Source organism: Eleutherodactylus coqui, chromosome 1, assembly GCF_035609145.1.
Source record: "Eleutherodactylus coqui strain aEleCoq1 chromosome 1, aEleCoq1.hap1, whole genome shotgun sequence".
Taxonomy (NCBI): domain Eukaryota; kingdom Metazoa; phylum Chordata; class Amphibia; order Anura; family Eleutherodactylidae; genus Eleutherodactylus; species Eleutherodactylus coqui.
In genome coordinates, this window is record NC_089837.1 from 41,409,828 (window position 1) to 41,427,749 (window position 17,922).

At 46.0% G+C, this 17,922-nt stretch overlaps 1 protein-coding gene across 1 annotated transcript in view; it reads right to left on the reverse strand.

Moving 5' to 3' along the window:
* LOC136608091 (oocyte zinc finger protein XlCOF22-like) overlaps window positions 1–2,409 on the reverse strand; it is a 35,083-nt gene extending 32,674 nt beyond the window's left edge. Inside the window, exons 1-2 of the mRNA XM_066589084.1 lie at window positions 2,275–2,409; window positions 1,075–1,235 (exon numbers count right to left, since the gene is read on the reverse strand). The gene's annotated coding sequence lies outside the window, so the exon portion shown is untranslated. The remainder of the gene's footprint in view (window positions 1–1,074; window positions 1,236–2,274) is intronic.
* Between the last annotated feature and the right edge of the window lie 15,513 nt (window positions 2,410–17,922).

The following is a 17,922-nucleotide window of genomic DNA, read 5'->3' on the forward strand; positions in this document are numbered from 1 at the left end:
CTAACTATTCGTGGACGTCTCCCAAGCTGCAATGCTCGCCGGGAAAAAATGTACCCCCATTACTTCCACACTAAGGGAAAACAACATCCCATACAAATAGGGATTACCAACAAAACTTATAATAGTTATAGCTAAGGAGGGAACCCCATATATAATTCTCAAGGAAGAAGGACAAAAAATTAATGACATCATTGAATGGCTGTGATTGGCTATGGTCCTGAGCAACTCACAGCTTTCTCTTGCTGTAGGCGGGGTATTCAACCCACATTACTAGAAAAAGAATGCTCTTTCAGTGCTGAGGATGACAAGGAAGAATGCCGGCGCACCTGAAGAGTACCAAGAAGGACCGAGACTTCGTCTGCGAGGTGAGTATTTTTTTTTTCTCATTTAGTGTAGCTAGGGCTTATTTTTGGGGGAGGGCTTGTATTTCAAGCCAACACCCAAAAGTCAGGGTGGGGCTTATTATCTGGGAAACATTGTGTTACTTTTTTTAACCATTTCCTATCCAATCTGCGATTCTGGGTTTCCTAGGGGGCTTTCACTTTTTTCGGTTATACAACCAAAACCAGTACTGTAGTATGTGAAGCAGTGGAACGGCCGGCAATATACAGTATGAGTGCCCTGTCGAAAGTCTACTGACATCAGAGTTGTACAGGATTCAATAAGAATGTCGGAAAAGACGCCTGACAGTAGATTGGAAAGGGTTAATGTATTTTCATTTAACTTTGTTTAGCTTGTTAAATAATGCAATAAGGATAGGGCTACATGGCGACTTCAGCCGAGACACATGGCGCTTGGCCTAACACTACAATATTGCTCTACGACAAACTAAGGGCCGTGAATCTGGTCCCAATGCGGCTTACAAGCTTATGTGATCGGACAAATGTAAGAAATCCAGTAGGTTTGGGTTTCTTAGAATCATCGTTCATGGAAACCTTTATTGAACTTTTTCACTTTTATTAATTTACAAGGTCACAAAGCTATAATGTAAGATTTGGTCATTTTGATCTCTTTCACATCCAAAGTCGCTGTGTAAACCGAGCCATAGGATATGAGAAATACAGAGATGTTTACCTCTCCGGTCAGCAGGTAGATGATCTCTAAGGAGAGGCTTAATATTCTCTTGGTAATCTCATTGCTGGTCTTCTCCATCCTCGGTGGGTCATTCATGAGGACCATTTTGGATGAGAACATGAGAGAACTGGATGAACTGGAGGGTTCTAGTACTACCGGCCCTTTATGAGAGAAGGAGAGACTCTAAATCATCCGTGGAAATCATCATGTGTGATATACAGAACCTCCTTATAGAGCATTCAGAGAAACGGTGTCTTCAGAGCCGTCACCACATTACAGGAGGATTACCAGTTAGATGCTTGGAACAACCTTCCCACCAGATCGGCTGGAAGATCAACAATAAATGAATTTCTGTCGCCTGGGATAAGAGATCTATCCTGCGGCCGCTGTCACACGGCGAGAGGACAAAGCGAGGTTTGTGTGTTGTGAGATGGACGAATATGTACCACATTCTTTTTAAATAGGGTCAAATACATGAGCGATGGTTTCCTGCATTGTGGAGCAAGGAAAGGAAAATCACAGCATGTCTAAACTATGGGGGTTTCCTGGGAAAGCTTTGCCTATTGGTTTCAATGAGGACGGAAAACTCAGCGTGTGATGTGTATGTGATGCATGCTTTCCCATTGAAAACACTTAGCGATCCACCTAAATTTCAAACCCTGATATCGTAGTTGCCACGTGAAATTAGCCAGATGAGAAACAACCTCTGACAAGCCCTTACTATACCTGTAGGAAGGGGTCTGCGCACCACGAGCCCTTATTAGACCTGCAGGAAGGTGTCTGCGCACCACAAGCCCTTACTATACCTGTAGGAAGGGGTCTGCGCACCACGAGCCCTTATTATACCTGCAAGAAGGGGTCTGCGCACCACGAGCCCTTATTATACCTGTAGGAAGGGGTCTGCGCACCACGAGCCCTTATTATACCTGCAGGAAGGTGTCTGCGCACCACAAGCCCTTATTATACCTGCAGGAAGGTGTCTGCGCACCACAAGCCCTTATTATACCTGCAGGAAGGTGTCTGCGCACCACAAGCCCTTATTATACCTGCAGGAAGGTGTCTGCGCACCACAAGCCCTTATTATACCTGCAGGAAGGTGTCTGTGCACCACAAGACCTTCTCCTCTCTGCTTACTGCAATTACAGAAAGTGCACCAAAATACCCAACAAAACTGCACAAAAACAGCTAACATAAACTTACCCGAATCCTCCAGCGTCACAGCGAGATTATATACTTTTTTTCACCTTAGTTTTTTTAAAATCTCACTAAAATAATGCAGCAACCGTCAGGTGTGAATGTAGCTGATATCAGTGTGCTACACTGCAATAGCTGAAGGACCTGTGATGATGTCACTGTCATGTGATCAGTATATAAGGGGCGGAGCTCAGCAGGGAGGAGAAGTGGCAGATGAAGGCTCTGTGATGCCGGTGATGTGACAGGAGGGACGGAGCTCTTGTGATCTGTGAGGAGGGTGAAGGACAGACACAAACACCAATTCCCAGCAATATGCAGAACAGGCAGGATGTTATATGGCGGAGAGGCTTACAGAGGAGCGGCCCCTCACACAGCGACCGGTCATAGGAGGAGGCGGCTTAGTATTATACTTGTACATAGATGAGGCCTCTGCAGGGTGTCGGTCACACAGTTACATGTAGGGCACCACGCAGGCTTACAGAGGAGCGGCCCCTCACACAGCGGCCGGTCATAGGAGGAGGCGGCTTAGTATTATACTTGTACATAGATGAGGCCTCTGCAGGGTGTCGGTCACACAGTTACATGTAGGGCACCATGCAGGCTTACAGAGGAGCGGCCCCTCACACAGCGACCGGTCATAGGAGGAGGCGGCTTAGTATTATACTTGCACATAGATGAGACCTCTGCAGGGTGTCGGTCACACAGTTACATGTAGGGCACCATGTAGGCTTACAGAGGAGCGGCCCCTCACACAGCGACCGGTCATAGGAGGAGGCGGCTTAGTATTATACTTGTACATAGATGAGGCCTCTGCAGGGTGTCGGTCACACAGTTACATGTAGGGCACCATGCAGGCTTACAGAGGAGCGGCCCCTCACACAGCGACCGGTCATAGGAGGAGGCGGCTTAGTATTATACTTGTACATAGATGAGGCCTCTGCAGGGTGTCGGTCACACAGTTACATGTAGGGCACCATGCAGGCTTACAGAGGAGCGGCCCCTCACACAGCGACCGGTCATAGGAGGAGGCGGCTTAGTATTATACTTGTACATAGATGAGGCCTCTGCAGGGTGTCGGTCACACAGTTACATGTAGGGCACCATGCAGGCTTACAGAGGAGCGGCCCCTCACACAGCGACCGGTCATAGGAGGAGATGGCTTAGTATTATACTTGTACATAGATGAGGCCTCTGCAGGGTGTCGGTCACACAGTTACATGTAGGGCACCATGTAGGCTTACAGAGGAGCGGCCCCTCACACAGCGACCGGTCATAGGAGGAGGCGGCTTAGTATTATACTTGTACATAGATGAGGCCTCTGCAGGGTGTCGGTCACACAGTTACATGTAGGGCACCATGCAGGCTTACAGAGGAGCGGCCCCTCACACAGCGACCGGTCATAGGAGGAGGCGGCTTAGTATTATACTTGTACATAGATGAGGCCTCTGCAGGGTGTCGGTCACACAGTTACATGTAGGGCACCATGCAGGCTTACAGAGGAGCGGCCCCTCACACAGCGACCGGTCATAGGAGGAGGCGGCTTAGTATTATACTTGCACATAGATGAGACCTCTGCAGGGTGTCGGTCACGCAGTTACATGTAGGGCACCATGCAGGCTTACAGAGGAGCGGCCCCTCACACAGCGACCGGTCATAGGAGGAGGGCGGCTTAGTATTATACTTGTACATAGATGAGGCCTCTGCAGGGTGTCGGTCACACAGTTACATGTAGGGCACCATGCAGGCTTACAGAGGAGCGGCCCCTCACACAGCGACCGGTCATAGGAGGAGGCGGCTTAGTATTATACTTGTACATAGATGAGGCCTCTGCAGGGTGTCGGTCACACAGTTACATGTAGGGCACCATGCAGGCTTACAGAGGAGCGGCCCCTCACACAGCGACCGGTCATAGGAGAAGGCGGCTTAGTATTATACTTGTACATAGATGAGGCCTCTGCAGGGTGTCGGTCACACAGTTACATGTAGGGCACCATGCAGGCTTACAGAGGAGCGGCCCCTCACACAGCGACCGGTCATAGGAGGAGATGGCTTAGTATTATACTTGTACATAGATGAGGCCTCTGCAGGGTGTCGGTCACACAGTTACATGTAGGGCACCATGTAGGCTTACAGAGGAGCGGCCCCTCACACAGCGACCGGTCATAGGAGGAGGCGGCTTAGTATTATACTTGTACATAGATGAGGCCTCTGCAGGGTGTCGGTCACACAGTTACATGTAGGGCACCATGCAGGCTTACAGAGGAGCGGCCCCTCACACAGCGACCGGTCATAGGAGGAGGCGGCTTAGTATTATACTTGTACATAGATGGGGCCTCTGCAGGGTGTCGGTCACACAGTTACATGTAGGGCATTATGCAGGCTTACAGAGGAGCGGCCCCTCACACAGCGACCGGTCATAGGAGGAGGCAGCTTAGTATTATACTTGTACATAGATGAGGCCTCTGCAGGGTGTCGGTCACACAGTTATATGTAGGGCACCATGCAGGCTTACAGAGGAGCGGCCCCTCACACAGCGACCGGTCATAGGAGGAGGCGGCTTAGTGTTATACTTGTACATAGATGAGGCCTCTGCAGGGTGTCGGTCACACAGTTACATGTAGGGCACCATGCAGGCTTACCGCCTATTAGTGACCCCCATACTATTACCTCAGGCGGTCTGTGCCGCACCTTCTAAGTCTAAGGGCTCATGGCCACGGGCGTATGCATAAAACAACATGGTTCTTTTGTTTTATGTAACTAAATTATCTTGTACTACTTCTGAGTAAAATTTTGTTTATAATTTGTATAAAATTATAAATGTTTGTATAAAATCTACAATGTTTAACACAACATGTCATTTACTGCTTGAAATAATTTTCCCGGACTTATCTATTGATGACCCATCGTCAGGATAAGGCCAGTTTGCGCATTGCGAGGTGCATAAATCTCACACGAATATGAACTCCATTCCTTTGAATGGGGTCATATATATGAGCATGTTTTTCCCCTGCATCGCGGGAGAGAATCACGTCATGTCCTATCTTTGGGCGTTCTCTCAACACACATTGCCCATTGTTTCAATGGGACAGGAAAACACATTACAGGGCGTGCGAAGTGCATGTGAGTGCGATGCGAGGCTCCCACTGAAAACAATGGCAAACACTTGCCAATCCTTCGACACGACTGAAAGCCACGCCAGAGGATCACAATGTTAATGAAATGATGGGAGGCATTTTTGGTAGAAAAATGACTTGAATCTACCGGTACATTGAATGAGTGCGATATCAGGCCAAGTTCCAGACTGATACCACGCTCTGCTGTGTAGGTTGCCTAAGTCATCCATGGTTAATCAATGGCGGTTCCACCTCTCGGATACCCACTGATCTGCTGTTTGAAGTGCCATTGGTGCTTGAGTTGATGCCAAGGCCACATCAGTCCTGGTATAGGAGCTCAATCCTATTTCCTTGAATTCCAAATTAAGGAATGACTAGCGAGGGACGTTCTCTTACTCTTCCCCTCACTTTTATTCAATTATTTTATTTTGTGCCTTTTATTCAACACGAAAATTCTCCCATCCAGGCCACCAGCACATTGAACGCCATTCAATTCAACTGCATTGAACTCCAGTTTCATAGCTGCCCAAAAGTCCAGTACAATGACGGCAATAGTAGCACCAACGTCCCGGTACGAGTTACCAGTACAGAGACCAGTGGAAGTGTGAAGCCATGCACACAAGGCGACCAGGTTCAGGGTGTGCTTGACAGACCACCAGTAGAGGATCATCTGATTATCCAACAAGCACGTTGTCCAGCATCCAGAGACAGGTGGCACCATCATTAGACTCCTGTTTTTCGGAACCATTTTAAGTTGCTTGGTTGAAGGACATTTATCCAATATACTGCTATTGACACCCACCCACCCATTATTGCCTCTGCTTGCAGTGGTATCATGGATGATCAAACTGGACTGCTGTAGAGTGAAATCAGGTTGTCTTCAGCAAAGAATTCAGGTTTAGTTTGGGCGCTGACAACGGCCATGTTCATGTCTGTAGACCTAAGGCTCAGCGCCTCAATCCTGGCTTTGCTGTGGAGCGGTATACTGCCCCCACCGCTGGTGTTATGGCCTTCGCATCCTATAGTTCGTCACTCCTAGTAGTGGTACAAGGGACAATGACAGCTCAGTGATATGTTCAAGACATCCTGCAGCCACATGTGTTCCTCTCATGGCGGCTTCCAAGAGGCATCTTCCAAGAGGATAATGCTCGGCCGCACACACAAGGGTATCACGGAAATGCCTCCACAACATTGCCATGCTTCCATGGCCTGTCTGGTCACCAGATTTATCACCAATAGGACTATCTATGTATGGGTTGATGTATAGGAAACCAACTTCAATAGCCTCTAACTTTGCACAATATAGAGGCTCAGTTACAGCAACTGTGGACTGATACGTCGCAGGATGCAATACAAAACCTGTATGCATCCATGACCACCTGTATCGCATCTTGTATCCAAGCTAGAGGCGGTACAACAGGGTACTAGAGCCTCCATGTCCATCTGTATCGCATCTTGTATCCAAGCTGGCAACACTGAGAGCCATTGACATCATGGAAAGGAGTTTGGTGCTCACTGAGCAGACACTCGCTGGGGTAGAGGCGGGGGCGGATGGTAGTACGGAAGAGCAGGGGGAGCAGGCAGTCAGCTGGGTGTCAGATAGAAGGAGGCGTAGAGGGAATAGATCCAGGGAGGCTGGTCCTGAACTGGCACAACCCAACATGTCTGCAACGTTGGCAGATGAGGGCAATGCCATTATAGAGCCAGCACCACTGCAGCACGACACGCCCTCTGAACGCCAGGGGGATGACTGCTCCAGTGAGACGGGGACGGGGAGCGCAGGGCAGGCTAGACAGGTTCTAGTGGTGGGGGACTCAATTATTAGGGGGACAGAGAGGGCAATCTGCCATAAAGACCGGGATCGTCGAACGGTGTGTTGTCTTCCTGGCGCTCGAGTTCGACACATCGCGGATCGGATTGACAGATTACTGGGAGGGGCTGGTGAGGATCCAGCAGTCATGGTGCACGTTGGCACCAATGAACAAGTTAGAGGTCAATGGAGGGCCCTCAAAAATGATTTCAGGGACTTAGGGTCCAAGCTCAGGGCAAGGACCTCCAGGGTAGTTTTCTCGTAAATACTACCTGTACCTAAAGCCACACTAGAAAGGCAGCAGGATCTTTGGGAGGTAAACAAGTGGCTCCAGAGTTGGTGTAAGAAGGAGGGATTTTGGTTCCTGGAGAACTGGGCTGACTTTGCGGTCGGCTACAGGCTCTACCGTAGGGACGGGCTGCATCTTAATGGGGAGGGTGCAGCTGTGCTGGGGGAAAAGATGGCTAGAAGGCTGGAGGAGTGTTTAAACTAGGGACTGGGGGGGAGGGTAAAATGAGAAATAATGGGGTAGCCAGTGTAATTAGCGATCCGGGTCCAAGCAAAGGGAATGGGGGACGAGCAGGGGTTGGGGTTAGTACAGTTAGAACTGATAGATCAGCCATAAGTACGAATAGCAACAAAACAAATTTAAAAAACAAAAAAAAATGATATAAATTGTATGACCACGAATGCACGAAGTCTGATCGGTAAAGTGGGTGAGCTTGAAGCGAGAATGACTGATGAAAGCTATGATATAGTCGGAATTACTGAAACATGGCTTGATGATAAGTGCGATTGGGCGGTGAATTTGCAGGGGTACAATCTCTTCAGAAGAGACCGAAGGAACCAGAAAGGGGGAGGGGTATGTCTGTACGTCAAATCGAACTTGAAGCCGAGGCTACGGGAGGATATAGGGGTAGGAGACGAACAGGTGGAATCTCTGTGGGTAGAAATACAGGGAGGAAAAAATAACAAAATCCTGATAGGGGTCTTCTATCGACCACCAAAAGCAACAGAAGAAACTGAAAACTTACTACTAAGGCAGATAGAAGAGGTGTCAAAGCGAAACGAAGTAATTATCATGGAGGACTTTAATTACCCAGATATAACATGGGAGAACGAAACCTGCAAATCTCACAGGGGTGATAAGTTCTTGAGAGTAATTAAAGACAATTACCTGAACCAACTTGTGCAGGAACCAACAAGAGGGAGGGCCATTCTGGACCTAGTACTAACCAACAAACCGGAACGTATAAAGGGGGTGCAGGTTGAGGGGCACTTGGGGAACAGCGACCACAATATAATCAACTTCCAGCTGTCAATCAATAGGAAGCCTTATCAGGGAGTGGCAAAGAAACTAAACTTTAGTAAAGCAAAATTTGATGAGCTTAGAACTACTATCGGTAACATTAGTTGGGACAACATCCTCAAAAATATCAGTACAGAGGAAAAATGGGAAAAGTTCAAAAGGATCCTAATCGCCTCATGTGAGTAGTTCATTCCCTTTAAAAATAAAAGAAACTCAGCTAAAAGGAAACCAATGTGGCTCGACAAGATGGTAAGGGGGGCAATAAATGAAAAAAAGAAAGCGTTCAAACTACTAAAGCAACAAGGCAGCGAAGAAGCGCTAAAATCATACAGGGAAAAAAACAAAATATGCAAAGATACGATCAAAACTGCCAAGGAGGAAGCAGAAAGACGGATCGCAAAAGAGAGCAAAAACAACCCGAAGCTATTTTTCAACTACATAAACAGCAAAAGGATTTGCAGGGAGAGCGCTGGTCCTTTAAAAAACAATGCAGGAGAAATCATTGATGATGACGAAGGGAAAGCAAATATACTAAACAGTTTCTTCTCAAGTGTGTTCACCAAAGAAAAGGAAATGCCACACGAGATGCAGGGGAATAAAACGAACCCCTCACAAAATATCTCATACCTAACGCAGAAGGAGGTGCGGAAGCGTCTAAAGAAAACTAAAATTGATAAATCGCCGGGCCCAGATGGATTACACCCAAAGATACTAAAGGAACTAAGTGACGAGATAGCTAGGCCGCTATACCTAATATTTCTAGACACTATCAAGACCGGAGTAGTACCATTGGACTGGCGCATTGCCAACGTGGTTCCAATTTACAAAAAAGGGAGCAAAAGTGAGCCTGGTAACTACAGGCCAGTAAGTCTCACTTCAGTAACGGGAAAAATTTTCGAGGGGATTCTGAGAGACGCCATCGATGAGTACCTCAAGGAAATTAAGGGAATAACTCCTCACCAGCATGGATTCATGAAGGGTCGCTCATGTCAGACAAATCTGATCAGTTTCTACGATGAAGTAAGCTCTAAGCTGGACCAGGGAGAATCTATTGATCTTGTATATCTGGACTTCTCTAAAGCCTTTGACACCGTGCCACATAATAGGCTAATATACAAAATGAGGCAGCTCGGACTGGGCGAAAACGTGTGTAAGTGGGTAAAAAATTGGCTCAACGATAGAAAGTAGAGGGTGGTAATAAATGGTGCGTACTCTGATTGGACCACAGTCGCTAGCGGGGTGCCACAGGGTTCAGTACTAGGCCCCACTCTGTTCAACATATTTATCAATGACCTGATAGAGGGGCTGCACAGCAAAATATCAATATTTGCAGATGACACAAAATTATACAATATAATTAATGCAACGGAGGACAATGTACGGCTACAAACGGACCTGGATAAGCTGGGGGCTTGGGCATAAAAATGGCAAATGAAGTTCAATGTTGAAAAATGTAAGACTATGCACATGGGCAGGAGAAACGGATGTCACAAATATTCACTTAATGGGGTACCACTAGGGAAAAGTGATATGGAAAAGGATCTGGGGGTATTAGTGGATAATAGACTAAACTGGAGTAACCAATGCCAGTCAGCTGCTGCAAAGGCAAATAAAGTCTTGGGGTGCATTAAAAGAGGTATAGGGGCGAAGGACGAGAACATTATCCTTCCATTATATAAGGCACTTGTCAGGCCTCACATGGAATACTGCGTACAATTCTGGACACCGCTGCTCAGGAAAGATGTCACAGTGCTTGAGGGGATTCAAAGAAGGACAACTAAACTAATACATGGAATGACGGGACTGGAATACCCAGAGAGGCTGTCCAAATTGGGACTATTTACTCTAGAAAAAAGAAGGTTAAGAGGCGACCAAATAACCATGTATAAGTACATGAGGGGACAACACATGGATCTCTCCCGCAAACTGTTTACACCCAGGACCACGACGGTAACAAGAGGACATCCGCTACGATTAGAGGAAAGTAGGTTTCATCACCAACACAGAAAGGGGTTCTTTACTGTAAGAGCAGTTAGACTGTGGAACTCTCTACCGGAGGAAGTGGTGATGGCAAAATCCATAGAGGAGTTTAAAAGGGGACTTGATGTCTTTCTGGAGAAAAAGGATATTACAGGATATAAATATTAGGTTAAGTGTCAATCCTGGTATATAGGCAGGTAGGAACTATTAGGGGTTGATCCAGGGAACAGTCTGATTGCCATTAGGGAGTCGGGAAGGAATTTTTCCCCCAAAAAGGCTAATTGGCTTCTGGCCTTGGGTTTTTTTGCCTTCCTCTGGATCAACACAGTAGGATAGACAGGCTGGACTAGATGGACAATGTCTTCATTCGGCCTTACATACTATGTTACTATGTTAAGCTAGAGGCGGTACAACAGGGTACTAGAGCCTCCATGCCCATCTGTATGACATCTTGTATCCAAGCTAGAGGCGGTACAATAGGGTACTAGAGCCTCCATGCCCATCTGTATGACATCTTGTATCCAAGCTAGAGGTGGTACAACAGGGTACTAGAGCCTCCATGCCCATCTGTATCACATCTTGTATCCAAGCCAGAGGCGGTACAACAGGGTACTAGAGCCTCCCTTCAAGGATTCAATTCTCCACGATAAATGATCCTTTTGCTCTGGTACTGTAATCACTTGTATCAACATTACAATCACACAGAGAAAGTTTAATTTGATTTCTCACAACTCCCTTAATGGTTGATTATTTTTGACAGTGAGTGTATATGCTCCGTACATTGAAGTTTCTTATCACCAATTTTCAGGATGGCGTTTTTAACTTTTTGAGAAAAATATTCTTGATGGTGACCAACTGCATACTGAGCCATTTCAGTGGTATCAAATATACCTGAATATGCTTCATATCATGATTTGGATTTTTGACAATGAGTGCACTTACACGCCATCACAATGTGCATGCCTGCGATGAACATTCCTGTAATTACAAGAAATGGTGATAAAGACTCTAGTACTTTGGAACCAGAAAATTGAGGGCCCAATGAAATCTCTTAGAAGCGAGGCCACTCCTATTATTCTAGGTCAACATTTCCCAAGTTCCCCAAACTGGAAAGAGGGGAAAAGAGCCAGAAAAGTTATAGAATGCTCCAAAAGGAGAGAAAGAAAGAACATTTGTCAACCATGGACTCTTCATATGTAACACACAGTATATCCACCATTATTAACTGAAATGTAGCCCATGCTCCAAAACAATGAAAGTTCACAGTATACCCCTGGATGGAAATTTTTATTATCATGCCAACATTAAAGCCTGTGAAAATTGCAGAAGAAATTCCCATAATTACTATAAATTTGTCATTTTGGTAATATATTTGGGTTCAGCTGGATGCTGGCTGTGTGACAGATTCTGGAAAGAGAGACAGAAAGAGTCTCCTATAGTGTTAGGTTAGAAAGAAGGGGATATGAGGACCTCACAAGATACGAAGGGATGGAAGATATTCCTGAACGATGAAGATGCTACACATGCTGGTAAAGCCGCTGTTTTATTGTGGAACTGGACAGTAATGGAAGATAATAATAATCTTTATTTATATAGTGCCAAATATATTCCGCAGGGCTTACAAAAACAGGGGGCTACATAAAGACAAAAGTACAAAAATACAAAAACCACGGTTACATAGTAATCAGTTTATGAAAACAGTAGGGGTGAGTGTTCCCTCCAACGAGCTTACATACTACAAATAATGGGGTGATACAGAAGGTAAGGGGGCTGGGGATGTGCATGGTATAGTGAGGTGGAGAGTGTGGGATGCTATACATATAAGCAATGGTCAGACATTAAGCCGCGTGGTGGCTGAATCGGTGTGACTGTAGGGGGCGGTTGATGGCTGCTGGTCGCAGTCGCTAGGTCAGGTAGCAATATTATCAGGCGGAGTACAGAGCGGTTTGGTTTAGGGGATATGGTATGCCTCCCTAAAGAGGTGCGTTTTTAGAGCACCCCTGAAGTTTTGTGAATTAGTGATTGAGCGGATAGTTTTGGGTAGCGCATTCCAGAGGACTGGTGCTGCTCTGGAGAAGTCTTGGCGGTGGGAATGAGAAGTTCGAATTAAAGTGGCACTCAGTCTGATTTCGTTAGCAGAGCAGAGGGCCTGGACTGGGTGGTGGATTGAGATGAGCGAGGTGATGTGGGGCGGCGCAGTGCTATGGAGAGCTTTATGGATGAAGGTAGTGAGTTTAAATTAAATTCTGTATGTGACGGGCAACCAGTACAGTAACTGGTCAAGGGCAGAGGCGTCCAAGTAGAGGCTAGACAGGAAGCTGAGCATCGCTGCCGCATTCAGGATGGATTGGAGGGGGTAGAGTCTGGAGCAGGGGAGACTGACCAGCAGCAAGTTGCAATAATCAAGGTGAGAGTGGATGAGGGCAACAGTGAGCATTTTTAGTGTGTCCAGAGAGAAAAGGGTGGATTCTTGCAATGTTCTTGAGGTGCAGCTGACATGATCGGGCCACAGATTGGATGTGGGGGGTTAAAGAGAGATCAGAGTTGAATACAACCCCAAGGCAGCGGGCGTGCTGTCTGGGAGTTATGTTGGTGCCACACACTGAGATGGAGATATCACGATGAGGTTGGTTAGTAGAGGGTGGGAACACCAGAAGATCATTTTTTGAGAGGTTTAGTTTTAGGTAGAGAGAGGACATAGTGTTAGAGACAGTGGACAGACAGGCGATGTTTTGGAGGAATGGTGCACAGATGTCACGAGAGGAGGTGTATAACTGGGTGTCCTCAGCGTAGAGGTGGTATTGGAGGCCAAATATCCTGATGGTTTGTCCAGTAGGGGCTGTGTAGATAGAGAAAAGGAGGGGGCCAATGATGGAGCCTTGGGGGACCCCAACAGCAAGGGGAAGAGAAGGGGAGGTAGACCCAGCAAAGAAGACACTGAATGAGCGGTCAGATAGGTAGGAGGAAAACCAGGAGAGAGCAGTGTCCTTTAGGCCAATGGTGCAAAGCATATTGTGGAGGAATTTGTAAGCAACAGTGTGAAATGCTGCGGAGAGATCAAGGAGGATCAATAGAGAGTAGTTACCCCTCAATTTGGCTGTCAGGAGCTCGTTTGACACCTTCGTAAGGGTGGTTTCTGTTGATTGTTGGGGGCGGAAGTTGGACTATAGGGGGTCGAGAAGAGAGTTGTCTGATAGATAGCTCATAACGTGGGAGTAACCAAGCATTCTAGTAGTTTGGAGATAAAGGGGAGGTTTAAGATGGGGCAGTAGTCGGCAGCATCAGTCGAGTCCAGAGTCGGTTTCTTTAACAGTGGGGATATGATGACATGTTTGAAAGAGGAGAGAAAATGCCAGAAGTCAGAGTGAAGTTGAATATATTGGTGAGATGGGAGATAACTGCCGGGGAGAGGGACCGGAGGAGGTGTTAGGGGATGCAAATGGACATAGTTATGTCTGGTAACTCTTGACTCCAAGATTTTTTTTGTTACCAATGTCAGTTGTTAACTTGTATTCAACTAACATCTTAGGACCTGTGCTTGGTTGGCTTTCACATATGTGGTACACGAGTGGTAAAATCAAAGTTTGCAATTTGGCTAGATCATGGAGGCTTACTGTTTAATGATATGTTGCACTTATGCTTTCGAGGCTGATGTAGACACAGATTCTTTCTTCTTGCACTAAGGATCATGGGGATCTCTTGTGCGACCTAGAGATTAACATTGATGCAAGTACCTGGTTTTCCTCTATGGATATGGAAGCATTTCCCATACCTCAAGTCTTCTAGCCGTCAAACATTTTTATAATGCTTTTAGTTGTCAGTTTTGGGCACTAAAATGGTTTGTTCAACTTTTCAAATTCCCACTAACTTACTTACTTCCTATCGACGGTTGCTATTTCCAACAACTCAGGGATATTTTGATGGGGACTCACTACTGGTGAAAAAGTTTTAAAACACCTCAATTTTTCCAGTTATTTTTGACATGAACACAGTTCAAGTCCAGCAAATTATGTGAAATAGTTCAAAGGTTCAAAAGTAAATTAAAATATAAAAATATTTTGAAATTGTAACCTGAAACGTAACAATAGTCTGAATTTATGAATTTAAGCAAAGGACTTTTTTCAAGGAACACATCAAGTACAACTGCTGTATGGCAAGGAAAGCAAATTAGGGTTTGAAATTGGATTCAAACTATTCTTACCGGTGTCTCAACTTTTGCAGACATGTTCCACGTTCAATGCTGTGCACCTGATGCTATGCAGTAAATATCCTGTTGGGGCCCTATATGCTGGGCAAACACAACAGAAACTTGAAGCAAGGATGAGGTCTCATCACCACACAATTATAAAGCGAAAGACAGAATTCCCTGTGGTGGAGCACTTTTCTACTCACGAACACAACTTGGAGAACATGACAGTTATTATATTGAAAGGCAATTTAAAATCACAGCGCCACAAAAGAATTTGGGAAAGAAGTTTAGAACAACTAATGACATTTTCAACACACTGTTAAATTCTTCAAAAGTCATGTGTGACTGGGAAGCGTGAGACATCTATAACTTAGATAACATTGCTGACCTGATCATCTGTTAACACTAATACCACAAAACCTTCACATCTATGTTTGTATTTCTGTTGTAATATTATTTTAAGTGTAAATTAATCCCACATGTCTGTGCCTTGTCATAAGCATGCGTGTATATATATGCATGCCTCTTCAGATCCATTTCATTATGCCTTGATGAAGGACCCTGCGTAGGACCAAAAGCTCGCATTAACATTGTATGTTTTTGTTAGCCATTAAAAAGGTATCATATCTACAAGATTACTTAGTTTCTCTTACTGAGAACTATCAAACCTTTGCACATTACTTTCAACTCCCCTGATTCTATATTAACAGTGTTAGAACAGACGGCATTGCAACACTCTCTATGGCAGGATTTGGACAGTTTTGCTCTTCAGGACAGAACACAGCATAATGGCAAGAAAAGGCAATTACCCAAATAAGAAATAAAGACAGACAATCACAAGCCATAGAAGTGTAGATCCGTCCTACAAATAAAATGTCAAGAAAGCCAAGGTGGCAGTCAGTACATTTTTAAAAGGCACTTGGAAACTGGAGGAAACTCTGACAGACCAAAGGCCAGTGCAAGATCAGATGACAGGTTTTATGATTCAATAATCTGTGTGATTGTTGCTTCACAGAACAAAATCTTCAAGCACAGCTTAGTGCAGCAAAAGATAATCAAGCTTCCATTTCAATTGTGAAGAGAAGACTTCTATCTACAGGTTCGAGAGGTAGAGCATCAGTAAGAAAGCCATTGCTAAGACTGCAAAATAAAAATACTTGCCTGGGCAAAGCAGCACCTCCAGTGGACTACTGAAGAGTGGAAGATGGTCTTATGGACTGATGAATCAAACTCTCAGGCTGGATTCACACAGGGCGGATTTGTTGCTGAAAGTTCGCGGTTTTGCCGCTGCGGATTTGCCGCAACCTTTCCGTTTCTGCGGCAAATCCGCATGCAATGGCCCAATTAAGACGCGTTTTTGACCGCGTATTTATCTGCGGTTCTGCCGCCGGTAAATCCGCAGGCCCTTTGTTGCGGAAAAAACCGCAGCGGTTATTTGTCGCCTGCCTCTGGAGGCCTTTGACCGCCTTCTGGAGCTGGTGCGCTGGGATCTGACCTACCAGGACAAGCAGATGAGGAAGGCGATCACTGCAGAAGAAAGGCTGCTCATCACCCTTCGGTAAGTTACATTTCTTATTGTGTCACTGTAGTTATTTATTTATTTTTTTTTTTCCTTTTTTTTTTTTTGGTTCTGTGATTTTTGCGCGGTACCTTTTTTTATGCACTGATTGCTCCGGTAGTAGGACGTAATGCTATAGCATTACGTCACACTGCTTTTTCACAGCTGGGCTATCAAGCACCCCTGTTATTAGCACCACGCCCATCATGACACCTGCACGGCTACCCCGATCTCACCGGGACGGGTGGGTCTTTATTTGCCCGTGCGTGGCATTAGAACAGCATCATCTTGTGGCTGGTTGACTTCATTGACATTGTCAGAAGCTACATTGTTGAACTTACCAGACCAGCAAACTTGGGCAACCTTTGTTGTGCACCGGCAGTGAACGGGACCAAGTTACCTTTCTGAGTGTAGCAGGAACATGTTTTCATTTTCTCATTCTCCCTCCCCTTTTGTTTGGGATGGGGAGAATGGAAATCTGAACCATGTGTGGAATGGATAATGAGAATTTCACGCCCCCCCCCCCCCCCCCACATCCCATGTATACCTTTCAATTGCAAATCTTATTTCCTTCACACGAATTCTTCTGCGTTCTCCGATCTATTTCGTGTTGAGAACAATATCTGAATACTGCATACATAGAAGTGTTGATGTAATGCAAGTCTTCATTGTGTACTAATTTTTTTTTCTCTTCTCTGCTTCTTTTCAGCTTCTTGGCCACAGGAGAGAGCTATGCATCCCTGCATCTCCAATTTCGTGTTGGTAAATCAACCATCACCGAAATTGTGAGGTGCACATGCAGCACCATCTGGCAGAAGTTGCAGCCCATCGTGATGCCTTCACCTACCGAGGACACTTGGCAACGTGTTGCAGCAGGCTTTCAAGATGTTGCCAAATTTCCTAACTGCATAGGCGCCGTCAACGGCAAACATGTGCGTGTGCTTCAGCCAGCCCACTCAGGCTCCAAATTCTTCAATTACAAAAAATTTTTTTCAATTGTCCTGATGGCCGTGGCTGATGCACATAGCAAATTTGTTTGCATCGACGTCGGCGCCTATGGCAGCACTGGGGATTCTCGGGTGCTGCGAACATCACAGATTGGGATGCAAATTCTCCGAGATGGCGTCACGCTCCCAGCCCCACAACCTTTCCCGGGAACCACACATCCAGTCCCCTTTGTGATGGTATCGGATGAGGCTTTCCCGTTGATGCCAAACCTGTTGCGCCCATACCCGCGGAGAGGACTGAATGCCCGGAAAAGGATTTTTAATTATAGGCTGAGCCGGGCACGTCGTGTGGTTGAGTGTGCCTTCGGGATTATGGTGAGTCAGTGGAGAGTTCTAGGAACTACACTGTTAGTAGACCCTAACACAGTTGATGACCTTGTCAAGGCATGTTGTGTTCTTCACAACTACCTCCGGGACTATCGCCCAGAGGTAGATGTCGAAGAACTTGATCCTGCCTTTGACACGGTCATCAACTGGGGGGGAGGTAGGACGCCTGCTACTGCAGTGCAGGTACGCGAACTCTTCACTGACTATTTCCTTAGTCACGAAGGCACCGTGCCATGGCAGTTCTCCTGTGTCGGTGGTGTGCAGCCCTAACTGCAGTGTGACCCTCCCCCGGCGCCCAGCCCCAGAAGGAAGCGGAAACCAAACTGCGTAGAGAAATACGTATTTTATTGAAGGCACAAAA